The sequence below is a fragment of the Chiloscyllium punctatum genome, chromosome 14 (assembly GCF_047496795.1).
Source record: "Chiloscyllium punctatum isolate Juve2018m chromosome 14, sChiPun1.3, whole genome shotgun sequence".
Lineage (NCBI taxonomy): Eukaryota > Metazoa > Chordata > Chondrichthyes > Orectolobiformes > Hemiscylliidae > Chiloscyllium > Chiloscyllium punctatum.
The window spans coordinates 16162920-16190713 of NC_092752.1; the positions used below are offsets into that span (position 1 = coordinate 16162920).

At 42.5% G+C, this 27794-nt stretch overlaps 1 protein-coding gene across 8 annotated transcripts in view; it reads right to left on the reverse strand.

Annotated features, from left to right (window-relative positions):
- Positions 1–27794, reverse strand: part of LOC140485619 (chondroitin sulfate N-acetylgalactosaminyltransferase 1-like) — a 312994-nt gene that overhangs the window by 58481 nt on the left and 226719 nt on the right. The gene's annotated exons all lie outside the window — the stretch shown is intronic.

Sequence of the window (27794 nt, forward strand, 5' to 3'; positions counted from 1 at the left end):
TACTCTGACCAATAAAGGAAAGCATACCAAACGCCTTCTTCACTATCCTATCTACATGCGACTCCACTTTCAAGGAGCTATGAACCTGCACTCCAAGGTCTCTTTGTTCAGCAACACTCCCTAGGTCCTTACCATTAAGTGTATAAGTCCTGCTAAGATTTGCTTTCCCCAAATGCAGCACCTCGCATTTATCTGAATTAAACTCCATCTGCCACTTCTCAGCCCATTGGCCCATCTGGTCCAGATCCTGTTGTAATTTGAGGTAACCCTCTTCGCTGTCCACTACACCTCCAATTTGTATCGGAAGACTGGAGGTTGGCAAACGTGGTGCCACTGTTTAAAAAGGGCGGTAAAGACAAGCCAGGGAACTATAGACCAGTGAGCCTGACCTCAGTGGTGGGCAAGTTGTTGGAGGGAATCCTGAGGGACAGGATGTACATGTATTTGGAAAGGCACGGACTGATTAGGGATAGTCAACATGGCTTTGTGCATGGGAAATCATGTCTCACAAACTTGATTGAGTTTTTTGAAGAAGTAACAAAGAAGATTGACTAGGGCAGAGCAGTAGATGTGATCTATATGGACTTCAGTAAGGCGTTCGACAAGGTTCCCCATGGGAGACTGATTAGCAAGATTAGATCTCGTGGAATACAGGGAGAACTAGCCATTTGGATACAGAACTGGCTTAAAGGTAGAAGACAGAGGGTGGTGGTGGAGGGTTGTTTTTCAGACTGGAGGCCTGTGACCAGTGGAGTGCCACAAGGATCGGTGTTGGGTCCTCTACTTTTTGTCATTTACATAAATGATTTGGATGCGAGCATAAGAGGTACAGTTAGTAAGTTTGTAGATGACACCAAACACAGCTGAGCTGCTGGTGTGGATTGGTACTTCATCGTTTCAAAAAGACAAGTTCCTTTACTCTTTCTTTGAGACAATAACTTGATGACAATGTCATTTGACCTTTTCTTTGACACGACTACACAATCCATAACAGTGGCTATTTTCTTATAAAACGAGAAGTCAGTGAAGCATCCCCTTTGTGAAAGAAACAAATTTCAGCACAAGATGGAATATTTTGGGGTTTGCAAATCTTCAGCAGCTCCACTAAAACTGGATAGTCTGAGTGTGGTTTTGGGGAGACTCCACAGCTGTGTGAAGCATAGTTCCCGACAGTCCGCTTAAATAGGATATCCACGTTACATCAGAGTGGATACAGCTGTTAGAGTCATGACATGTTGTTATAATTAGTGCAAACCCTAGTTCTCCAACACTGAACTGTATGCTGACTAGCAGATGGTTTGCTGGATGAGGTCATTGTGTGGGTCTGCTTGATCTGCAGCTCTAACATTTAGAATGGAACAAACACCGAGAGAATGGACGACCATTACACTGTAATTTGGGTCAAATACTCAGCTCCATGTATGGAGCTCGTCATGTGATTTACAAACTGGCTACTTGCCTGAAGTAACGTTGTTCTCACCCTCACTTCCAGCTCCCTCTCAGGTATCACCCCTTCCCCTGTGCACCTTGAATTCTGGCCTCTTGCATGTCACAGATTTTAATCACTTCCAACTTTGATGACCGTTCCTTCAGCCATCTCCCAATATCATGAAATTTTCTCCCTCAACCTCTTTGCCTCTCCCTTAAGATGCTCTTTAAAAAGCTTCCCTTGTTAACTAAGCTATTGATCATCTGTCTTAATGAGCCATTACAAGCCTGTGTTAAATTTTCTCTCATAACTTCCCTGTGATGTACTTTGGAACATTTTTCCCTCTTAAAATATGTGTTGCATAAATTCAAGCTGTTGTTGCCAATCTCAGGGGCATTAGGCGAACTTAAATTGAAATCAATGAGTGAGGAGAGGTTACAGGCCGGGATTGCTGTGCTTGTTAGCAGTCCTGTGATTGTCTCTGCAATTGTGTGCATGGTTTCACTTGACGAGTGGATTTGTCAGATTTTCAAAGCCTCAATGATGAAAGAGCATTCTGGGGCATACTGCTAACTCTTATACTGCTAACTCTAAATACCTAGCAGCATTGGTTAATAGTAAAATACATTTGTTTTTATATTTCAGTGTTATTTGTAATTCTTCCGTGCTTTTTCAATTCAAAGCCTCACAGTCTCCTCAGCTTCTTAAATACTGCCTCATCTTCAATCACTGCACACTCCAGATGGCCAAAATGGATCTGCCCCATAATGCCCTGTTTTCTCAACTCCAAAAAGGCCAATACTCCATGGAGGTCAAAGAAAACACTTAAAATGCACTTTGAATCTCTTCTTGAAAACATCTAGCATGGATATTAATGACAGAAATGAGTTGGCAAAGAATGGTGATGCGATGGATAGCATTCCTGTTTCTAAACCATAAGCTTGGGATACAGGCCTCTCACCAGGACATTATGCTCAAGGATAGCCCAGCCAAAGAGGTTCAGTGTCAACAGGCAAATCCTTCCAACACATGTGAATGTGAGACAATAAGAGTGAGAGTGTGTCCTGGTCAGCGAAAATGTTGGAAAGCATCACTACCAACTCCGATTCCTCGTTTTGGGATTACCAATGCGGGTCAGACTGGTGCCAATTGTATCGGATTCGAACTCTGTTCTGGCCCGGGACACCCATCCTTCCCTACCCGCAGTGAAGGTTGCCATGATGCTGATCACGTTCGGGTTTTGGGTGGAAGACTTGAAGAACAAGGAGTGTCCAAACCAGTAACAACATGCCCATCAAGCTTCATCACAGTTTAAGTCACTGTATCTTAATGGTGCGGTAGAAGAGAAGGGAACTAAAAGAAACCAAACCATGCATGCCAATCCCACTGTCATATGTGACTTCCTGCTTTGTGCCTGAAGATCAATGGGTCAAGTATCAGTCCAATCAGTCACACAAAAACCCAGGGCAGAAACCTGAGCGAATATCATACTGAAATTGTGGGATAGCTAAGAATGATGACTGCTATAGTCCAACAGCTGCTTTAGTATGGAAGTAAAATCCTGTTTCCCTTCGATATAAACTTTCAAGAAATAAGCAGCATGTTACCAGAAATTAGGTGAAAAGGTTTAATTTTTTAAAAAAGATATTTCTGGTGCTTAGTAGCAGATATTCAAGATTGATGGATAAGATTCTGATACAAAACATTTAGAACTTTAATTTGTAAAATTCATTATTAATACTTTGCAGTGATGGGATCAGAAAGAGACAGAAAGTACTAGCTAATCTCTGGCCCCAATTTATGATTAAATAAACAACATTGCATTTCCAAATTTGGGGAGACATCAGCTATTATTATTAATCATTCATTATAAAAAGCATCCTCATTTTGTGAATGAAGAAATTCGTGAATGACCATGGAAAGGAAAACAATTGAGGCAACGAATAAGTTCAGGATACAGATCACAATGCACAAAATCTATTAATGGCAATCTCTAGGATAGTATAACAACATGTTTACAGTATTTGTGTGGCTACTCATTACTGGGGGAACAAAGAGTGTACAGAATCCAAAAGTGGGCATAGAGGTCACAGTGAGGGTTTACCCCATGTCTGTCGGTTGCTTTGCAGGCAATTTTCAAACATAGTACTCATATAAATGATCGTAGATGGTGCTAAACTATTAAGTAGTTGCATATCAGACCAAGGGTGCAAATTGTTGGGCACAAAGTGATGTTAGTCAGCACTAAAAGGGGAGAAGCAAACTGACTGAAGCCACAGGCCAAAAGCATCAAAGATGACAGTGTGTTCAAAGTTAATCCTTCTTCTGTCAATATTGTTGATATTTTTTTCCCTCTCACCCATAACCAGCAACCACCCTGTTTATGTTGACCTTACCTTCAAGAGAATCCAGCTTTCAGAACTCCATATGTTGTCTGTATACAATGCTGTGACTTTGCCTGGAATTTAGCTCACTGTGGGGCTACAAGCTGTACACACAATAACTAGGTAGTTTGTTGTCATGCCTGGTTATGTATTAACAGATTAAAATACATGAACCCTGGCAGTTAATCAAACCCTGGTGAACAACTGATTATTCTAGCAATATAAATAGCGTGACACAGCCCTCACCACAATTGATGCCTTTCTCCTCTCAGATCCCCAAGAACTGTCACCCAGCCATGATGAGTGGCACAAGACCAAGAGTTTGAGAGAAGGGTGAATGTTAATGAAGAACAAACACCATCGTTCGATTTTGGGGAAACACTGGGTGGCCTACAGTCAGGGCAGGAGCACGGACAATAAAAATGTCTCCGCTTTGGAGATGAGTCAACTGAGTACAAAACAAAAATTGCTGGAAAATCTCAGTCGGTCTGGCAGTATTTGTGGAGAGAAATCAGAGTTACAGTAAACAGGGTCTGAGGATGTATAGTCAAGCTAACTGTTGGAGTCAATGTTGAGTCAATTGAGTATTTTGATGTTCTACAAGAAGTAGTCATAATGAAATGTCGGGTTGCCTGTATGCACAGGTTGGAGCCCATCCTTTCCAGGAATGGAGGCTGCGGTGAACATCATTAGTACACATGGGACCAACCAGGGTATAGTGAGTGATGACCGATGCCTCAGTTTCCACCACAGCACATGGTGAAGTCACTCACTATCTGGGTACAGTGATGGAATTTTAGACTGTGCTCAACTTACTGCCATGGAAGTTCAGCAGACTGTCTGTGATAGGGTTACGGTTATGTTAACCCTAACCCTATTGTGGCTGTGGATACCAGTGTTTAAAGGAGCTTGCAGGATGTTACAGCTGTTCAGAAATCTCTCCCAGCAAACAGCTCAGATCATTGAGGTGGGGCTCCCAGCCTTTAGAGGGCATGACCTGAATGGCCTCTTGGAGGATGATAGAATTCTTTCCTTTCATTTCAAAAATATACTTTATTCATAAAAAATATCTTTCTATATGTACAGAATCACTAACAGTTGGTTCTGTACAGCAGCATTTTGAGAAACAAAGATTGGAGTTTGACTCTATCCAGCAGACAACCCCAAGGCATTTGTTACTTGGACAAGATTATACTTACACACATTTGAGACACCAGGAAGGTCTGATAACTGAACGGATCCCCATTTAACTTCAGCAGAAAGATCTCAGACAGCTCTTTCCCCACTGCGCCTCAGTGGCAGCTGCACCAAGCTTCAGTGCATCCCTCAGCACATAGTCCTGGACCTTGGAATGTGCTAATCCGCAACACGCAGTTGGGGTCAACTTCCTGCTCTGGAAGACCAATACGTTTTGGGCAGACCAAAGAGCGTCTTTCAACAAGTTGATGGTCCTTCAGGTTCCGTCAATGTCCGTCTTGGTGTGCGTCCTGCATCACAAAGCTGCTCGGGATGACCCTCGACAAAAACCACTGCACCTTCCTCCAGACTTCCTTTGCAAAGGCACATTCCAGCAGGAGATGTGTGACGGTGTCTGTCCTGTAGCAGCCACTTCAAAGGCAGCATGCAGTCGCAGACACGGACTGATCTCACAGGTAGTGCCCTTCTCACCACCAGCCAAGCAATGTCTTGGTGCTTGTTAGAAAGTTCTGGTGATGGGGCATTCTGCCACGTAACTTTGAAAGCCTGCACAGGGAACAACCTGATAGGATGCACCCTCTCCTTTTCCCACAGTGTCTCAAGGTCGCTAAGTGCTGACCACTTCCTGATAGACTTTTGGTCCAAGGTATTTTCTTCACAAATTTCTCCACAAAAGACAGAGTTTACAGAACGGCCCAACCTACTTGGAGTGTTCTGCAACAGTGAGGCCAGGCCCACCCTTCACAACACGGTGGACAGGTAAAACCTCATTACAGAGTGACACTTGGTGGTTGCATACTGAGAGTCTACACACAGTTTGATGCAGGCGCACATGAAGGTGGCTGTCAGGATGTGGGCAGTGTTGGGTATGTTCCCCCTCCCCGCTTATCCAGAGTTTTGTACACAGTATCCCTGTAGACATGGTCCATCTCAGACCTCCCAATGAAGTGGAAAATGGTGTGGGTGAGTGGGAATGGACCAGACTTGCACTGAGTACAACTACAGAGAGTGCCTCACACCTAATGACCAGGTTTTAACCCGAAATAGAGAGGGAACGGTGCTCCCAAAGCCTACTTTCTGCCTCACCTGGGTGATATGCTCCTCCCAAGTTCACTTGCATACCCCAGACCCTTTAAACCATATTCCCAGCACCTTCAGGTAATCTGTCCTGGCAGTGAAGCAGGTAAAGGATCAGTTAGCCCAGTTTCCAAAGAACATGGTCTCAGTCTTGCCTTGGTTTACGTTGACTCCCAAGGCCAGTTCAAACTGGTCACTGACACTCAATAGTCTATGTACTGACAGTGGATCAGAGCAGAAAACATTGTCCATGTACAGGAAGCTTTAACCTACAGGTCTCTGCTGCCTGGAGTAGTCATCCCTCTCAGGCTCACATCCTTTCTGATGGACTTGGCAAAAGATTTTATACAACACACACACAAGGCAGGAGAGAGTGGGCAGCCCTGCCTGACTCCAAATGTGATCAGGAAGCTTTCTGATTCCCACCCATTGATTGAGATTGCACTAACAATGTTGGTGTAGAGCAGTCAGATCCAACTGCAGACTCCCTCCCCAAAGCCCATGTCGGAGGCCACGTCACACAGGTAGGTGTGCAATATCCTGGTCCAGGCTGATGAAGCAGGCATTCACATCCCCTGTCCTGCACGTAGGCGATCGTATCGCTGAGGAGCGTGAGGCTTCAGAGATCGTCCTGCCTCGTACAGCACAGGCTTTGGTTGGAGTGAATCACCAATCCCAGAGCAGACCTGGCAAAGACCTTAGACAGGAGTTTGTAACATGCATTCAGCAGTGAAATTAGCCACCAATTTCTAATTTCCTCCCTTTCCCCTTGTAGATGAGGGTGATGATACCATTCCTCATGGATTCGCACATGCTCCCTAATAGAAGCATACTGTTGTACACCTCCAGTAGGTCCTGGCCATTCAAAACACACAGAGGATGATAGAATCCTTCTTGGTGCTAGATGGGTGTTTGGCCATGAATGACAGAGGTATCGAGCTCCCACATGGCTGTATTGGCACCAAAACAGAAGCACACTGACTGAGGTCACAATCTGCCAAATATTCATTGTGCATGGGCCAACACTTAGACCAAAGTGGCATCCCCAGCAAGGAACACATGACCAATCTCGAAGGCTTCCTGTAGCACCCAATAAAAAGGCCCCACACATTGAAATTGCGTAGCTTTAGTCTCTTAGCCCAAGTCTCCCATTCTGAAGGCTGTAAGTCTTACTCCTGGGGCACCGCATCATTCCAACTCTAATGTCTCGACAAATCAGCTCTGTCAGTTTAAGCCAGGTCAGTATGCAAGTCTATGAAAAGGCAGTCATTTTAATTCTGACAGAAAAGGAAACAGCACAATGTACTTGAATGGAGATCCAAGAGTTATGAAGAGACAGAGAGATAGAGTGCATTGGCAGCTTTATGATGAGGTTGGAGTGTATATGTACACATCTAGTCAGGAGCTGATCCTTGGTTTTCCGAAAGCATAGCATGTCAAGGCTACATGAGCATCTGGAGTTAATTTAGCCCAAGTGCACTTTTAATCTTCTATTACTTTTCCCTTGAAAAGCTGAACAGCTAAAGGACTGTCAACTCCTCCGCTGAAGGAGCCACAATCATCAAGACATTGTTTATATTCCTGCCTGACTAAGCAAACAAGCATAGAACAAAAATACTCAGCCATCTTTGTATGGGTAAACTCAGCTAAACTGTTGACACTGGGCTCATATTTCAGGCATTTACAAAGAATGGTTGTGGGACATTGTAGTCACAGTCTTCCGGACGCCTTTAGGAGTTCAGCACCATTTTAAAGGTTTGATTTCTAATCTTTGTCTGATCGCATGTAAGACTGATAGGATAAACGAGGGTTACAGCGTCAACATGTTTAATACCCACATGGGGTGGACATTGGCTTGGACTGCAACTGAAAGTTTAAAGGTTGATTTCTTCAAGGTTAATAAAAGATCTGATTGAAAAATCTATGCAGAAGCTCAAGTTTAATTCCATTAAATAAATGTCTATTTTAGATTTTGCTCCTTGTGATTCGGGCATTATCACGTCGGGATGGTGATATGGTCACACATCTGCTTTCTGTACACCACAGCAGGGAATGGGCCTTGTTTATAGTACAGTTTAGTCCCTGATCCAAGCCAGGCCAAACAAAAGGTGCTGATCAAAGTTTGTATTACATACTGCTTGAGGATGAGGCAAATGCAAAGGAGCTGTCTGGTGCCTCCTGTTGGCCAGTAAGAGCTTGCAGGCACAATGCTTATACCAATTCGAACGCACTGTGCCACTGCAAACGAATGAAGAAATGTGCAGAGAAGCGAGGGAAAAGATGAGCCAAGGTAATGTGAAGGGAGGAGAATGTTGAAGCCATCCTATTTATTGACAGGGTTTAGTGACATCATTAATTGTCATTGCCCTGTAGTGTCCAGGAGTGTGCAGGTTAGATGGAGTAGTCATAGTAAATGCAGGGTCACAGGGATAGGGTAGAGGGCAAGGGAGGGGATGTTCTTGAGGGTAAGTGCAGATTGAATGGGCCAAACGATTCCTTTATTCATTCTCTTATTGGGGAGGTGGGGCGGACACACACACACACACACAGGAAAGGCCACTGAGGTATATAATGACTCCACCTTTGCCACCATCAGAACTTAGTTTGTTGCCTACAGTGGGTGAGACTGGTCGAGGGCATGAAGTAGACTGGGGTTGATCAGAAATGTAACCTCAACTCTCTTAAACTCTCTGTTTTAAAAGCCATATTAGTTGGCTGGAAAGGAGTAGCAGGGTTATGAGGAATTAGGAGCTCTGGAGGTGAGGTCAGTGGATATGCAAACATCCCTGACTAGTGCATCATACTCCAATGCAGCACACAATGAATTGATGCCCTGCTGTTGGCCCTGACTACGTGAATCAATTCTCTTTGTTTTATATCAAGATTAATGTGTGGGCTCCAGACTCAACCAAGTTCTGAGATGAGAGAGAAAGACATAGCTTTGAACGAACCATAATTAGAAACTTCACGATTAGGGAAAAGGGTAGGAACACAAACACAAAAACGTATTGGTTCTTCAATAGCAAAACTTAATGTCCCTACTCAAAGTTAGACCACTCTCTGCTTAACTCAGCTGGCTGTTACATCTATTGATTGGGTGTTGACAAGCACTTACGGTTTGAGAAGAAAGATCAGTTTCTTTAGCATCTTGTTAATTCAACCACAGCTAACATGCAATGGTTGTTTGCTAATAGTGCCAGGCACTGAGCCAGTCTGATAAGTAGTGTTTTAATTTACTGACATGCAAAGTTCAGCCTTGTGTAATCTACAGCACGCTGACAAAATTAACATTTGTATTCTGTAGGAAAGTGCATCCCCTACCTTAGAATGAAATCCGGCACATTCACACAGCATCTTTTCCAATCTCAATACATCTCAAAGTGCTTCATAACCTGCAAACAGTCTTCAAGTGCAGTCACTGTTGGTGCTGAGGGAAGCATAGCAGCTGACCTGAGCACAGCAAGCTCCCAGAAACAGCAATGTGATAAAGTGATTGAGTTTTGAGCGGGGACCAGACACAAAGAGAAAGTCCCCTTCATTAGTAAATGCAGTACTCTTGAAATGTAGTCACTCTTGTAATGTTAGAAATACAACTGCAAATTTACATGCAAACCATAATCTGTTAGCTATTCGGTCAAGGGATACTTATACTTGGACACAAAGCCAGAATTCCTTTCTTCTTCAAAGCACCAAGTAATCTGTTACATCCTCCACAAAGGTAGGTGGGGCCCTAACATCACATGTTATGGGAGAATAGAATCCCTACAGTGTGGAAATAGGCCATTCAGCCCAACTAGTCCGCACTGACTCTCCGAAGAGTGGCCCTCCTACCCTATCCCTGTAACCCTGAATTTCCCACAGCTAACCCACCTAACCTACACATCCCTGAACACTATGGGCATTTTAGCTTGGCCTAGCCACCTAACCTGTGCATCACTGGACTGTGGGAGGAATCGAGAGCACCCAAAGGAAACCCAAGCAGACAAAGGGAGTATGTGCAAACTCCACACAGACAGTCACCTGAGGGTGGAATTGAACCTGAGTCCCTGGCACTATGAAGCAGCAGTGCTCACCACTGAGTCACCATGCCGTCCCACTTTATCTGAAAGGCAGTGTTCTATGCCCCCCTCGCGCAACAGAACTGCACTTAAATGTTGGTTAATTGCAAGTTCAAGTCGCTAAAACGTGACTCGTGCCCACAACTTCAAACTCAGAAGCAAGAATATTGACAATTAAGCTACAGCTCATGCTAATTGTGTACTTGTGCTGTTATCCTGGACCTCTCCATCTCCATCAATAGTGACTGACATAACAATGATCTTCTACAAACCCACATACTCCCACAGCTACCTGGACTTCACCTCCTCCCACACTGACTCCTGTAAAAATGCTATCCCTCATTCCCAATTCCTCCACCTCTGCTGTATCTGCTCCCAGGAAGACCAGTTCAACCACAGAACACACCAGATGGCCTCTTTCTTCAAAGACTGCAAATTCCCCTCCCAGGTGGTTGATGATGCCCTCCAGCACATCTCATCCACTTCACGCACCTCTGCCCCCTCCCCCCCGAAACCCAACCCTCCAACTGCAACAAATACAGAAACCCCCTGATCCTCACCTTCCACCCCACCAACCTCCATTTACATCGCATCATCCTCTGCCATTTCCGCCACCTACAAATACCGTGGGAATTGCAAAATCTATGCCCACACCTCCCCCCTCACCTCTGTCCAAGGCCCCACAGGAGCCTACTACATCCATCAGAGTTTTACCTGCACTTCCACACATGTCATTTACTGTATCTGTTGCTCCCGATGCGGTCCCCTCTACATTGGGGAGGCAGGATGCCTACTCACAGAACGCTTCAGAGAACATCTCCAGGACACCCGCACTAACCAACCCCACCGCCCTGTGACTGAATACTTCAACTCCCCCTCCCACTCTGCCAAGGACATGCAGGTCCTGGGCCTCCTCCATCGCCACTCCCTAGACACACGATGCCTGGAGGAAGAACACATCATCTTCTGCCTTGGGACCCTCCAACCACATGGCATCAATGTGGATTTCACCATTTTCCTCATTTCCCCTCCACCCACCTTACCCCAGTTCCAACCTTCCAACTCTGCCTCCTGACCTATCCTACCTGTCCACCTTCCTTCCCACTTGTCCACTCCACCCTCCTCTCCGACCTATCACCTTTACCCCCACCTCCATCCACCTATCGCACTCTCGGCTACCTTCCCCCAGCCCCACCCCTCCACCCCTCCCATTTATCTCTCTACTCCCTCAGCTCACAGCCTCTTTCCTGATGAAGGGCTTTTGCCAGAAACGTTGATTCTCTTGCTCCCTTGGATGTTGCCCGACCTGCTGTGCTTTTCCAGCACCACACTCTTGACTCTGCTCTCCAGCATCTGCAGTCCTCACTTTCTCCTTCTTGTAGTTTCAGTTGGCTAATCTTCAGCATTATCTTGTTGCAGGGCGCTAACGTTTCATTCTTCCTAATTTTCTGATCACTCTGGACTCCAAGTGTATTCTATGGTGAGGCAATGTGCAATCATGTTTGAGGAAGCAGAGATGGTTCCTCTCTACTTTTTTTGGAAACTTATACTTTGAACTGGGTTTCCATGAGTGCCAGATGTCTAACTGTTCAGTAGAAAAACAATCATCTGCAACTTGTGCAGTCTCCCTCAAACCTCCAAATCATAGCAGGGTCAATGACAGCAAATGAGAAAGAAAGGAAGTTTGGATAATACTTCAACAGGACAGAAGAATGGATAAGACAGTCAATAAAAGGCCAAGTAAGTAGAATTTGAGTCAGTCGATTGTCAGTCCCATCTCCAGTTACAAATCCATTCTTACAGATTCTCTATAACTCCCAAACATAAGTTGATTTATCAGAACGCTTTCAGTCCTTCCGAGATTATTTCTTCCGGCACCTCACATACCCCTCATGATTTTATCAATCTCTATCAGGTTACCCCTCAGCCTCCGATGTTCCAGGGAAAACAGCCCCAGCCTGTTCAGCCACTCTCCCTATAGCTCAAATCCACCAACATCCTTGTAAATCTTTTCTGAACCCTTTCAAGTTTCACAACCTCTTTCCAATAGGAAGGAGACCAGAATTGCACGCAATATTCCAACAGTGGCTTAACAATGTCCTGTACAGCCACAACATGACCTCCCAATTCCTGTACTCAATACTCTGAGCAATAAAAGAAAGCATACCAAACGCCTTCTTCACTATCCTATCTACCTGCGACTCCACTTTCAAGGAGCTATGAACCTGCACTCCAAGGTCTCTTTGTTCAGCAACACTCCCTAGGACTTTACCATTAAGTCCTGCTAAGATTTGCTTTCCCAAAATGCAGCACCTCATATTTATCTGAATTAAACTCCATTTGCCACTTCTCAGCCCGTTTGGCCCATCTGGTCAAGATCTTGTTGTAATCTGAGGTAACCCTCTTCGCTGTCCACTACACATCCAATTTTGGTGTCATCTGCAAACTTACTAACTGTGCCTCTTATGATCGCATCCAAATTATTTATGTAAATGACTAAAAGTAGAGGACCCAGCACCGATCCTCGTGGCACTCCACTGGTCACAAGCCTCCAGTCTGAAAACTAACCCTCCACCACCACCCTCTGTCTTCTACCTTTGAGCCAGTTCTGTATCCAAATGGCTAGTTCTCCATCCAAATGGCTAGTTCTCCCTCTATTCCATGATATCTAACCTTGCTAATCAGTCTCCCATGGGGAACCTTGTCGAACGCCTTACTGAAGTCCAAATAGATCACATCCACTGCTCTGCCCTCATCAATCCTATTTGTTACTTCTTCAAAAACTCAATCAAGTTTGTGAGACATGATTTCCAATGCCAAAGCCATGTTGACTATCCCTAATCAGTCCTTGCCTTTCCAAATACATGTACATCCTGTCCCTCAGGATTCCCTCCAACAACTTGCCCACCACCGAGGTCAGGCTCACTGGTCTATGGTTCCCTGGCTTGTTATCCTTTAAACTTTTCCTTTGTTTGACTCCATTTATCCTTCTCACCATCCATTGTTCCTTTTATTTTAAACTTTAATCTGGGCCCCCAATATATCTGTTTTTTTTTTGTACTTCTCATACTTTCTTTTTAAAGATTGTTTAAAAATAAATGGTTGCTGTCCACTTAGCCCAGGTAGTGCTGTTACCAAGCGATGTAATAGGTTTTTACTTTATTTGAAGAATGTACCTTATTCATAACAAATCTTTACATCCATAAACATCACTACAGTCTTAGCATATGGAGAACAAACAAACATTGGATTTGACTTTCCCTGTAGTTCCAACAAATAAACCTAAAGGTATTTCTTTCTTAAGCAAGATGCTGTTTACAAATATTTGAGGCATTGGGATGATCCGATAACTGAACGGACCCCCATTTTACCATGGCTGAAGTCCTTAGATAGTGGTCTTTCTCTGCTGCGATGTGATACGCTGCTCCCAGACCATCAGAACTGATCCCAAACATCACCGGTGCTTCTGAGGTACTTCACTTCTCTTTTGCTCTTTCCAATTTTTAAAAAGCAAATACTGCAGTCTCCTGTCTGCACGTTAGCTTCAGCCTGGCTCAGATTAGGCAGCGAATGGAGAGAAATTCCAATGTGAATTTATCACCCCTACAACTATGAACTAATGCTTGTAACTGTTCTCTGTTCACGCTCTCCTCACTCTCTCTAATACTTTGATATTACCTCCCAGGATTTCTCATTGGCTTCTGGCTTGTACCAAGTGGTTGAAGGGTATCAGTGATTAACAGTCTCAACTCTGAGCAGAAGATTTCAGCTTCTAGTCTCATCCCAGTCACTTGAATGCAAATCTTGGCTAACTGTGATCTAATGGAGTTATAGAGTCATAGAGATGTACAGCACGGAAACAGACCCGTCCATGCCAACCAGATATCCTAACCCAATCTAATCCCACCTACCAGCACTTGGCCCATATCCCTCCAAAGCCTTCCTATTCATATACCCACCCAGATGCCTTTTAAATGTTGCAATTATACTAGCCTCCATCACTTCCTCTGGCAGCTCATTCCATACATGTACCACCCTCTGCGTGAAAAGGTTGACACTTAAGTCTCTTTTATACCTTTCCCCTCTCACCCTAAACCTATACCCTCTAGTTCTGGACTCCCCGACCCCAGGGAAAAGACTTTGTCTATTTATCCTATCCATGCCCCTCATAATTTTGTAAACCTCTATAAGGTCACCCCTCAGCCTCTGACATTCCAGGAAAAACAGCCCCAGCCTGTTCAGCCTCTCCCTATAGCTCAAATCCTCCAATCCTGGCAACATCCTTGTAAATCCTTCCTGAACCCTTTCAAGTTTCACAACATCTTTCCAATAGGAAGGAGACCAGAATTGTATGCAATATTCCAACAGTGGCCTAACCAATGTCCTGTACAGCCGCAACATGACCTCCCAACACCTGTACTCAATATTCTGACCAATAAAGGAAAGCATACCAAATGCCTTCTTCACTATCCTATCTACCTGTGCCTCCATTTTCAAGGAGCTATGAACCTGCACTCTGAGGTCTCTTTGTTCAGCAACACTCCCGAAGACCTTACCATTAAGTCCTGCTAAGATTTGCTTTCCCAAAATGCAGTATCTCGCATTTATCTGAATTAAACTCCATTAGGCATTCCTCAGCCCATTGGCCCATCTGATCAGGATCCCATTGTAATCTGAGGTAACCTTCTTCGCTGTGGACTACACCTCCAATTTTGGTGTCATCAGCAAACTTACTAACTATACCTCTTATGTTCACATCCAAATCATTTATGTAAATGACAAAAAATAGAGGACCCAGCACCGATCCTCGTGGCACTCCACTGGTCACAGCCTCCAGTCTGAAAAACAACCCTCCACCACCACCCTCTGTCTTCTACCTTTGAGCCAGTTCTGTATCCAAATGGCTAGTTTCCCTGTATTCCATGAGATCTAACCTTACTAAGCAGTCACTCTTGGGGAACCTTGTTGAACGCCTTACTGAAGTCCGTATAGATCACATCTACCATTCTGCCCTCATCAATCCTCTTTGTTACTTGTTCAAAAAACTCAATCAAGTTTGTGAGACATGATTTCCCACACACAAAGCCATTTTGACTGTCCCTAGTCAGTCCTTGCCTTTCCAAATATGTGTACATCCTGTCCCTCAGGATTCCCTCCAACAACTTGCCCACCGTCAACATCAGACTCACCAGTCTATAGCGACCTGGCTTGTCCTTACTACCTTTCTTAAACAGTGGCACCACGTTAGCCAACCTCCAATCTTCCGGCACCTCAGCTGTGACTATTGATGATACAAATATTTCAGTAAGAGAACTTTATTCACCCTTACTGATATGGATGTTTGGAAGGGAGAAGAGTAGATTTAAGGATAGTATTTTAGCAATTACGTGATCATGAAAGCTGAGTGAGCTGAAATGAACTGGGATTTTAGGCTCAATACTAATGTAAAGGTAAGCAACAGGAATATTTCAGAGCACTCAGAATAAATATACTACTACTCTGAAGAAAAATTCTAAGGAGAGGATCCACCATCCAATCCATCACTCATTAAAGAAATTAAGGAAAGCCTTTACCTAAGAAATATGTATTAAATGTGCAAAGATGAGTGGTAGTTTAGCTGATTAGATGGAATATAAAGAACAGCAGGGAATAACTAAAAGGAGAAGGTATTACAGTATGAGAGGAAGTTAGCTAGAATTTTTAAAATGGATAGCAAGTGTTTTAACAGGCATTTAAAAAGCAAAAGGGTAAGTAAAGTGAGTGTTAGCCCTCTAGAAAGCGAGAATGATGAGCTGACAATCGACAATAAGGAAATGATGGATAAATTGAATAAGTATTTTACTTCTGTCCTCGTTAAAGAGGATTCAGTAACCATTCCGACAGTCGTTGTAAATCAGGTAGTATAGGGGAACGAGTAACTTGGGAAAATTGTGAATCAGTAAGGCAGTGATACAGAGTCAATTGTTGGAGCTGTGGGTTGACAAGTCCTGAGTCCTGACTGACTTTGTTTTAGAGCTTTAAAAGAAGCGCTCAATGAGGTTAAGCACTGCAGATGCACTGGAGTTAACTTACCAAGCGTTTGCCACTTCCTGGAAAGATTCTATCAGATCAGAAAGGAGTAAACGTAACCTCTCTATTCAAGAAGGGAGAACCAGTTAGCAAACTTAAGACCTGGAACTCACTGTCATTCATCTATCAGTCAGTATTGGGATGAACAGATAGGAATAGGTTAAGAGGAAATTCAACATTAAATGGCTGGAGGTTAATAATCTGGATGCCTGATGGAAAACATTTAAAGGTAAGAAGGGAATAAACATGTAGTTATAGAACTGTACGTCATGTTCAAAATTGACCTCACACTCAAGTTCAAACTTTTCACCTTTACTTAATGAGTATTTCAGATCAGACACACCACAAGCTCTCCCTTGGCACAGGATACTATGCTCCAATTTTAGGGACATGTGTGGAAACTTAAAGAATGACTGTGATTGTGCAACATAGAGAATTTGCAGTATTTTCCTACTAGTTCAGCTGCAAGAAGTTTCTCCCTTCCCGGGTGGAGTCTAGAATAATTCCACACACAGTTGAGACAATATGGGCATGTCAAGATCCTCTCCAAAATGGTGGGCTCTGATCTATCCCGTCACTGGGCCCAATTCCCAGCTGACCATACATTCCTGCAGGGATTCAACCATACTAAAGAGAGTCTTTACTGTCAAAAGGACTTTTTTTTAAATCAAAGAAGTTATTAATACAGGTTCAAAGTGATTCAGAGACAAAACAGTGTAGACTCCTAAATGCAGCTCAGGTTAGTCCTAAGTGATCCAGAAGGCTGTGCCTTCAAGTTCCATTTCACCAACTTGAACACAGAATCTAGGGTGGACTCCAATGCAGAATGAACTGTCAGAGGATTCTGTCATGAAATCAAGGCCCTGTTGTCAGGAGAACATCAAGGATCGAGGAGAGGGACATGACGGATGTTGAGGTTAGAGATAGAGGTCTGATTACTCTAGGTCAAGTCAGCATAAGGAGGGAGGAAGAGTTGGGTATTCAAAAAGGTATTAAGGTACACAAATCCCTAGGTCTGTTTGGGATCTATCCCAGGTTACTAAGGGAAGCAAGAGAGGAAATAGTTGGGGCTTTAACAGATATCTTTGCAGCATCCTTGAACATGGATGAGTTCCTGGAGGACTGGAGAATTGCTAATGTTGTCCCCTTATTTAAGAAGGGTAGCAGTGATAACCCAGGTAATTATAGAGCGGTGAGCCTGACATCAGTGGTAGGGAAGCTCTTGGAGAAGATATTGAGGAATAGAATCTATTCCCATTTGGGCTTCTCAGTGCTAGACAACATGGTTTTGTGCAGCGAAGGTCATGTCTTACCAACTGAATAGAATTCTTTAAGGAAGTAACAAAGTTGATTGATGAGGGAAGGGCTATAGATGTCATCTACATGGATTTCAGTATGGCTTTTGATAAGGTTCCCTATGGTGGGGTGATGGAGAACGTGAAGTTGCATGCGGTCCAGGGTGTACTAGCTAGATGGATAAAGAACTGGCTGGGCAACAGAAGACAGAGAGTAGTAGTTGAAGGGAGTTTCTCAAAATGGAAAACTGTGACCAGTGGTGTTCCACAGGGATCCATGCTGGGACCACTGTGCTTTGTGATATACTAAATGATATGGAGGAAGGTATAAGTGGTCTGATTAGCAAGTTTGCAGATGGCACTAAGATTGGTGGAGGAGCAGATAATGAAGGGGACTGTCAGAGAATACAGCAGATGTAGATAGATTGGAGAGTTGGGCAGAGAAATAGCAGATGGAGTTCAATCTGGGCAAATATTAGGAGATACATTTTGGAAGATCCAATTCAAGAGCGAACTATACGGTAAATAGAAAAGTCCTGGGGAAAACTGATGCACAGAGAGATCTGGGTTTTCAGGTCCATTGTTTCTTGAAGATAGCAACACAGGCCAATAGAGTGGTCAAGAAGGTATATGGCATGCTTTCCTTCATCGGACGAGGTATTGAGTACAAGAGTTGGCAGATCATGTCACAGTTATATAAGACTTTTGTTCGGCCACATTTGGAATACTGCGTACAGTCCTGGTCACCACATTGCCAAAAGGATGTGGATGCTTTGGAGAGGGTGCAGAGAGGTTTCACCAGGATGTTGCCTGGTATGGAGGGTGTTAGATATCAAGAGAAGTTGAGTAGATTAGGATTATTTTCATTAGAGAGCTGGAGGTTCAGGAGGGACCTGATTGAGGTCTATAAAATCATGAGAGGTATAGACAGAGTGGATAGCAAGAAGCTTTTTCCCAGAGTAGGGGATTCAATTACTAGGGGTCACAAGTTCAAAGTGAGAGGGGAAAAGTTTAGGGGAGATATGCATGGAAAGTACTTTACGCTGAGGGTGGTGGGTGCCTGGAATGCAGTGCCAGCGGAGGTGGTAGAGACTGGCACGATAGCGTCATTTAAGATGTATTGAGACATATACATGAATGGGCAGGGAGCAGAGGGTTACAAACCCTTAGAAAATAGGTAACAGATTTAGATAGAGGATCTGGGTCCGCACAGGCTTGGAGGACAGAAGGGCCTGTACATGCGCTGAATTTTCTTTGTTCTTTGATCCCTTGGAAATATTTTCACAAACAAGGAAATTATCCATTTCTCTTTCAATCACAATCAGTATATCAGGCTCTTTCATTATGATCTTATTGTTGTTGGGGACCTTACCCTGGATAGACTGACTGTCACATTTCCTACATTACCACAATGATTTCATTTCAGAAGTTTTTTTAAAAATTAATTCATGGGAGGTGGGTAGCACTGGTCAGACCAGCACGTCTTTCCCCATCCCAATTGCCCAGATTGCAGTTAAATGTTAATTGCATTACTGGGGGGTCTGGAGTTACATGTAGGCCAGACCAGTTAAAGATGGCAAGTATCCTTCCCTTCGTGCCATTCAAAAACAAAACTGGTTTTTAGAATACATCAAGAACAGTCAACACTAGGGTATTCTTCTTATTCCAATTTTTTTGTACTAAATTCAAAGTTGCCATGTTGGGTTTTGAACATTGTTCCCAGAATATCAACCAGGGATTTGGGATTGTAAACCCAGTGACATTATCTGTAACTAAGGAAAGTATTTGTGTATCTTTGTACCTAAGATGGTGCTGTAAGTGGCGACTTTTAATTTACTTATTGTGTATAAGAGACAATAAAGCTAACTCAATAATTCAATTCAGTTCACTAAACCACTGCCTCCTCTGCAACAGGCAATTATGTAGTAGAACATCATGAAAGATGATGTTTGCAGATTTTCTTTAATTCTTTTAAATGTAGGAGACAAAATGATTAATAATCAATGTATTCTGGAAACATACAAAATAAAAATCCACAGGCCACAAATTGCAGAAAATCTGTGTTGTCCTATGTGTACCTACTTAGTGTGTGTTGGTAACATCCATAGGTATATGACCAGCTCCCTGCCAGGGAAATTGCTCTCTCATGTGCGGAGATCACATGCTGAGCTACTCTGCTTTTCAATCTAGCAATGATCCAGGAGGCTTTGAGAAACCCTTCCTTGCAACAAGGTTAGAAATCCTCTTGGAACCATCTGTCACCTGCACAGCTTGCAGTCCCTGTGGAACGCACATTACGCATGCTGGCATGACTGGCATTAGCCATCCAGTAAGCAACTGAATGAGGTGGGGGCGCGTGGGGAGGTGTCTCTATACAGTACATGATTCTCCACATGCCACCTGATCACTTTTAATCTGCAAAAACTGTTCAATCAGGATTAATGATCAGCCCATGGGACCACAGAACCACCCTACAGCAAAACCCATCTGGAGGGAATTATATATTTCCTTATAAATTATTTACAAGCTTTATTTATTGCTTGGTTCCATTTACAAACTTTATTTTTCACTTAACAGCAAAAACACAAAATAAATTATAATCCTTCGCTCTAGTGCTTCAAGACATGAATTGCTCTGCGCACTATTGTACAGATGAACTTAATTTTATTTTTGAAATCAGGGAGATCTTGTGTATTATAAAGTAAGTGATGTCAGCCTCTTCTAAATTTTGACCTACAGTTTGAAAAAAAAAAGCATTTTTACTCAGCAAATCCTTGTCTGGATGTGAGATCATCTATTGAGTGCTTACTGCTCGCAAATATTGCAAAGTGAAATAAAATGATCAAGTATCAGCATGGAAACAAAAATATGACTCCGAAACAAAAGTCTTAGACAGCTGATCATGAAAAGTGCTGAAAACTGTCTTACTCTTTGCAGTGACAGCTAAATAAATGAATGCACTGCAAAGACAAATCAGCAATGAGAGCAACCAGGAAGCAGTCTGTTTATATAACAGAACTGCAGTTGCCTGAGTAGCTCTACAATACTGTCATCTCTCCATGCTCTGAAATCCATTCCATTTTGGGCAGAATTTGAAAGACTTCAGGCAAACCAAGAAAGAAGATTGTGGACAATATTGCATTCAAGAAACCAGAGGAGGCTATCAGCCTTTACTGCTATTCAACACCAAACCATGTAGTCACCTTTGATCCATTTCTCTGGACATTCTTACCAATAAATAGCCATGGGCCCAGACTTGGATATCCAACACCGACAGCCTTTTGAAGGAGAACATTCAAAGTTTGTGGGAAAATACTTTCTGATTTCACTCCCAACTGGTCTATCTCTATTTTAAAAATTGGATAACCCCTAATCTTCTGGATTCACCTATCAAAAGGAAATAATTTGTCTTATCAACCTTATCAAATTCCTTCACAATTTTAAATATTACAATTAGATATTCCCTCTGCGTTCCAGACTCTGGATCATACTATGCTCATAATTTAACATCTTAAAAGGTCCACTTATTTGTTTCAGATCACACTCATTGACCACTGAAAGCAGTGAGCAGCTTGTTGACATTGAAAGCACAAGGTCCCATTTTCCCAACCAAATGTTGAATAAAAAGATGATATTTTCACCACTGAGTGGTGAAATATTTACTTGTATCCATTAACAACTCGGTATTATAAGACCATACATGACAAGGGGCATGTGCAGAAATAGACCATTCAGCTCATTGAGTCTGCTCCACCATTCAATGAGATCATGGCTGATGTAATAGTTCTCAACTCCATTTTCCCATCTTTAACCCTTAATTCCTGGACAGATTATCCATTTCAATTTTGAATGTACTTAACAGCCTCTGAGGTTAAAAACAATCTACAGATTTATTCTCCTCAGGAGAAAAGGTTCCTCAAGTCTGTCCTAACCAGGTGACCCCATAGATTATGCCCTCTGGGTGCTACAAGGGGAAACAACCTCTCTGCATCTACACAGTCAAGCCTCAAAAGAACCAAACATGTTTCAATAATGTTACTTCTCATTCTTTGAAACTCCAATGAATATAAGCTCAACCTACCCAACCTCTCCTCAGACGGAGGAAAACTTCTCCATGGCTGGAACAATCTACTGAATGTTCTCTTGATTGCCTTCAATGGCAGTATATCTTTCCTTAGATAAGAGGACCAAAATTAACAGTATTCCAGGTGCTGTCTGACTAGTGCCTTGTATAGTTTAAGCAAGATTTCCCTACTTTTAGACTCCATTCCGTTTCAAACAAAGGCGAACATTCCATTTGATTTCCCTATCATCATTGAACTTTAATTATAGCTTTATGTGATTCATGCACAAGGACATCCAAATCTCTTTGTATTGCAACTTTCTGCAGTCTCTAGCCAGTTAAATAATATTCAGCTCCTCTATTCTTCCTGCCAAAGTGCATAATCTCAGATTTTCCCACATTATATTCCACCAGCCAAGATTTACCCATTCATTTAACCTGTTGATAATCCTCTATTGACTCCTTATGGTATCCGCAACACTAATCTTTCCATGTATTTTTGTCATAACCCCATTTAGGTCAGTCAGTCTTGTGTCCTGTACCTTACAGCCCCCATGACTCAACATGAAGTTTAATAATTGCAGAGCACGAACACCTTCTTCTGTGCTTGTAATCCAACCCCACACCTCATGTCTTGTTCTGTCTGGGTTGCTCCCAGCATAGCCTACCCATTTTCCACCATTCCCACTCCCTGATTGTACCCGTTCAACCCATTTTCCACCATTCCCACTCCCTATTTGTCCCTGTTCAACCCATTTTCTACTATTCACATTCCCTGTTTGTCCCTGTTCAACCCATTTTCCACCATTCACACTCTCTGTTTATACCAGTTCAGCATTTATTTCTCTCTCTGCTTTCTATCAGAATAGGTAATGAGGCAGGTTTAGGACAATAGCTTGAGAAATCTCACTATTCTAAGCACTTTAAAACCCTCCAGGAAACTTATGACACTTTCGGTGCTTCTGTTCTGTTGTTTAGCTACTGAAACAGATTGTCTGGGAAGGGCTTGGATTTTCATTACAATTCAATACCTACAATTATTTAATTACCAGTCTACCAAGTACCATATTCTCAAAGCTTAATTCCACAACATGCCATGATGAAATCTGAACTCTCAACAGGTCTAGAATCATAAGGCTGTAGAGCTTTGGTCCAACTCATCCATACCGACCAGATCTCCTAAAATAATCTTGTTCCATTTGCCAGCATTTGGTCCATATCCCTCTAAACCCTTCCTGTTCATAAACCCATCCAGATGCCTTTTAAATGTTGCAACAGTACCAGCTTCCACTACTTCCTTTGGCAGCTCATTCCATACATGCATTACCCTCTCCATGGAAAAGTCGCCTCTTAGGTCACTTGCACTCACCAAGTGATATTCCACTCAACCCAGGGAAAAGACCTTGGCTATTTACCCTATCCACGCTCCTCATGATTTTATAAACCTCTATAAGGTCACCTCTATTCCTCTGACACTCCAGGGAAAACAGCCCCAGCCTATTCAGCCTCTCCCAAGCTCAAAACCTCCAACCCTGGCAACATCTTTTACTGAACCCTTTCAAGTTTCACAACATCCTTCCTACAGCAATGTCACCAGAATTGCATGTAGTATGCCAATAGAGGCCTAAACAATGTCCAATACAACTGCAACATCACTTCCCAACTCCTGTGCTCAATACTCTGACAAAGCCAAGCAAACCAAATGCCTTCTTCAATATCCTATCTACTTGTGACTCCACTTTCAAGTAACTGTGAACCTGTACTCCAAGGTCTCTTTGTTCAGCAACATGCCCTAGGACCTTACCATTAAGTGTATACGTCCTGCCCTGATTTGTTTTCCAAAATACAGCACTTCATATTTAGTAAAATAAATTCCATCTGCCACTCCTTGGTCCATTGGCCCATCTGATCAAGATCCCATTGTACTCTGAGGTAACTTTCTTCGCTGTCCACTACATCTCCAATTTTGGTGTCATCTGCAAACTTACTAACTGTACCTCCTATGTTCACATCCAAATCATTAACATAAATGAAGAAAAGCAACGGACCCAGCACCAATCCTTGTGGCACACCACTGGTCAGAAGCCTCCAGTCAGAAAAGCGACCCTCCATCACCACCCTCTGTCTTCTATCTTCAAGCCAGTTCTGTATCCAAATGGGTAGTCCTCCCTGTATTCCATGTGATCTAACTTTGCTAGCCAGACTACTATGAGGCACTTTGTCGAACGCCTTACTGAAGTCCATACAGATCATGTGCACCACTGTGCCCACATCAATCCTCATTGTTATTTCTTCAAAAGACTCAATTAAGTTAGTGAGACATGATTTCCCACAAAGCCATGTTTACTATCCTTAATCAGTCCTTGTCTTTCCAAATACATGTAAATCTTGTCCCTCAGGATTCCCTCCAACAACTTGCCCACTACCGATGTCAGGCTCACCGGTCTATAGTTCCCTGGCTTTTCCTTACCACCCTTCTTACCAAATTAGCCAACCTCTAGTCTTCCGGCACCTCACTCGTGACTATCGATGATACAAATATCTCAGCAAGGGGCCCAGCAATCACTTCCATAGCTTCCCACAGAGTTCTATGGTACATCTGATCACGTCCAGGGGACTTATCCACCTTTATGCATTTAATCCATCCAGCACCTCCTCCTCTGTAATATGAACATTTTTCAAGATATTGCTATTTATTTCCCACATTCTATATCCTTCATGTCCTTCTCCACAGTAAACACTGATGCAAAATATTCATTTAGTATCGCCTCCATGTCCTGCGGTTCCACGTATAGGAGGCCTTGCTGATCTGTAAGGGGCAAAAGTGAGGACTGCAGATGCTGGAAATCAGAGTCTAGATTAGAGTGGTGCTGGAAATGTACAGCAGGTCAAGCAGCATCCGAGGACCAGGAAAATCAATGTTTCAAGCAAAAGCCCTTCATCAGGACCTATTTTCTCTTTAGTTACCCTTTTGTCCTTAATGTATTTGTAGAGTCCCTTGGAATTCCTCTTAACCCTATTTGCCAAAGGTATCTCATGTCCCCTTTTTGCCCTCCTGATTTCCCTCTTAAGTATACTCCTGCTGCCTTCATACTCTTGGGATTCATTCGATCTCTCCTATTCATACCTGACATATGCTTCCTTCTTTTTCTTGACCAAAACCTCAATTTCTCTAGCCATCTAGTATTCACTACACCTACCAGCCCTTCTGTTCATCCTAAGGGGAATATTCTGTCTCTGGACTCTCATTATCTCATTTCTGAAGGCTTCCCATTTTCCAGCCGTCCATTTACCTGCAAACATCTGCCCCCAATCAATTTGTGAAAGCTCTTGCCTAATATCGTCAAAACTGGCCTTCTTCCAATTTAGAACTTTAACTTTTAGATCTGGTCTATCCCTTACCATCACTATTTTAAAACAAATAGAATTATGATCACTGGTCCCAAAGTGCTCCCTCACTGACAACTCAGTCACCTGCCCTGCTTTATTTCCGAAGAGTAGGTCAAGTTTTGCCCCTTAGCTAGTAGGTACATCCACATATTGAATCAGTAAATTTTCTTGTACACATTTAAATTCCTCTCCATCTAAACTCATAACACTCTGGCAGTTCCAGTCTTGCACTTTTACCACTAAGCAACCATAACATCCAATGACCAATTATACTTTCACTCAAGATTGCCTCCATTTGCAGAATCGGCCAGATGTTGAACTGCAATGATGAAAAGAACTGTCAGTGTTCACTGTTGCTTCATGTGAAACTTACAGCAATTCGGGTTTCCATACATCTATGGAGTTAAATGTGGATTTTTAAAACAAAATCTATGGGATGAGGGTGTTATTGGCTAGGCCAGCATTTATTGCCCATCCTTAATTGCCCAGAGGGCAGTTAAGAGTCAACCACATTGCTGTAGGTCTGGAGTCGGCCAGATAAGGTAAGGACAACAGTTTCCTTCCCTAATGGGTATTAGTGACCCAGTTGCTTTTTTCTGACAATGTGTTCATGGTCGTCATTACTTCACTGTTGACTAGAAAATCCATTACTCCCTTGGGATATGCAGAAGTTGTTGTCCAGAATTCTCCACAGGAGGTACTTAAAATCACTTAATTTGATGCACACTTGTACTTTTTACACTATTAGATTCTGAAAAATAACAGCCTTGAAAACATATGTTTTGTTCAATGAGGCATTACTGGGTTTCTAATCGCTTATTAAGTCATAATTATTAAACAATCTCTCTGGCTCTGAAAAACTAATTTTAAGTTTATCATGTGTCAAAATTCTCCATTATGTTAAAATGCTTCTCCATCATGATTTTATTCTTTTTAAATGTTTGCTTACAATATTTCAGCTCCTAACTTAGTACCATATGTATGTCTCAATCTTTATTTCCTTTTTTTGTAACATAATTAAGACAGCAAGGATCATCAATGTTTTTTCCTTCCTGGTTTTCTGTCTGTAGGAAGCTGTTGATGTGATGACCTGCTTATGCCTGATGATATTTCTGCTCGCCATCAAAAGCCGATCAGAAAAGTTGAAACCCAGGTAAGAGAAATCGTCAGACTTCACCAGCTTTCCTGTGGAAGTGCCTTCACTTCACTATTGACTGGAAAGTCTAAGCCACTTTCTGCTACAAGTTCAGCTTATTTTTTTAACCCCCACCAGTATTTCATCAGATAACACTGTAAACTCGTGAAAGTCACCAGCATATAAAATGGATACTATAATTTCATACACACTGTTTCAATTGTCCCAGAAGCCCATTAACTTCTGCCTGAAGTCAGGATAAGTTGCCAAAGCGATGTATTAAAGAATTATCATATGATGCAATTATACTGTGAACAGGCAGAGCAATATTCACAGTAAATCATATTCAACCTTGACTAGCCAGTTTCATGAGCAAAAGACATTCAAATGTGACACTGAGCCTCTTGTGAGAGGTTGGGCAGCTTTTCTGTTTGAATATTCTACTTATACTGACTGAGAAGGTAACAATGCTCATACTATGTCTGTCCCTCTCAATATACCTTCTCAAAATCATCATGGACTTTTTTCCTTTGGCAAGCTAGTTGATTGGAAAACCAGCAATTTGACCTCTGCCTTGATCTAAGCTCTCCTGGCCAATGGGTCTCTAAAGCAGACAGTGCTGTTTGTGGTTGTCCAGTAAATAGCTCCTGCTGCCCTTAAATGAATTGAGACTTGCTGACACAATAGGGTTTCATTGTGAAGTTTCAGTAGATAATAGATCTGTCCATTCCTAGTTGCATGTCCCCCCATTAAGGGGGATTCCACCATTGCAAAGTGTAGAATGAGTAAAATCTCAACAAAAAGAAAGATTAGCATTTACATAACACCTTTCACAGCTGCAGGGTCGCCCAAAATGCTCCAATTAATTAGGTAATTTTAAATATGCATTCACTGTTACAATAAAGGGTATATAAAATATATCTATTAATTTCAGTTTTGAATTTGGAATGTAAAATAGGAGCCAGATGCTGTTGTTTACTTCTATGAATGGTTTTCTTTTCTCTTGAAATAAAAACACCGTTCTTTCAAAACAGTGACTGAGCCGAGCATTATTATACGGCATGTGACTGCAGATCTCTGTGGTGTCAATGCAAAGGTGTTTATACTGTTACGCTTATGACAAGTAGGTTAACCACGTAAGGCTTTGTTTTCAGTTCAGAAAAATCTAGGATGATAATTTTTTTTAAATCAGTTTAGAAGACATTAAGTTTGGAAGCAGCTTTAGTTTCTCCATTAGGAGGGGTGAAGGGCAGTTCAAGGACCAGTCACCACAGAAGAAATGTTTAATTTCTAAAACCTTCAAAGCGAGAGAGAGTTTGGTTAGAAATCTTCAGGTTATTAGAACTGACAATGTTTAGGCTCTCAGATTTGTGAAAAGTTCATGTTGGCAGAATTGAAAAGAACTTCTTAAACTTGTCTTCACATTACACAGGAAAGAATTTTAAGAAGTCAATTAAATAGAAGTATAAACAGTATAAACACCTTTCCATTGACACCACAGAGATCTGCATTCACATGCACTAAAAGGTCCAGATCTTGGCTGAGGGATAAACATTCTCAGAAAATGAGGGGCAAAATTCCTGCTGGTACAATTGCAGCATTTAAGAGGCATTTGGATGGGTATATGAATTGGAAGGGTTTGGAGGGATATGGACCAGGTGCTGGCAGGTGGGGGACTAGATTGGATTGGGATATCT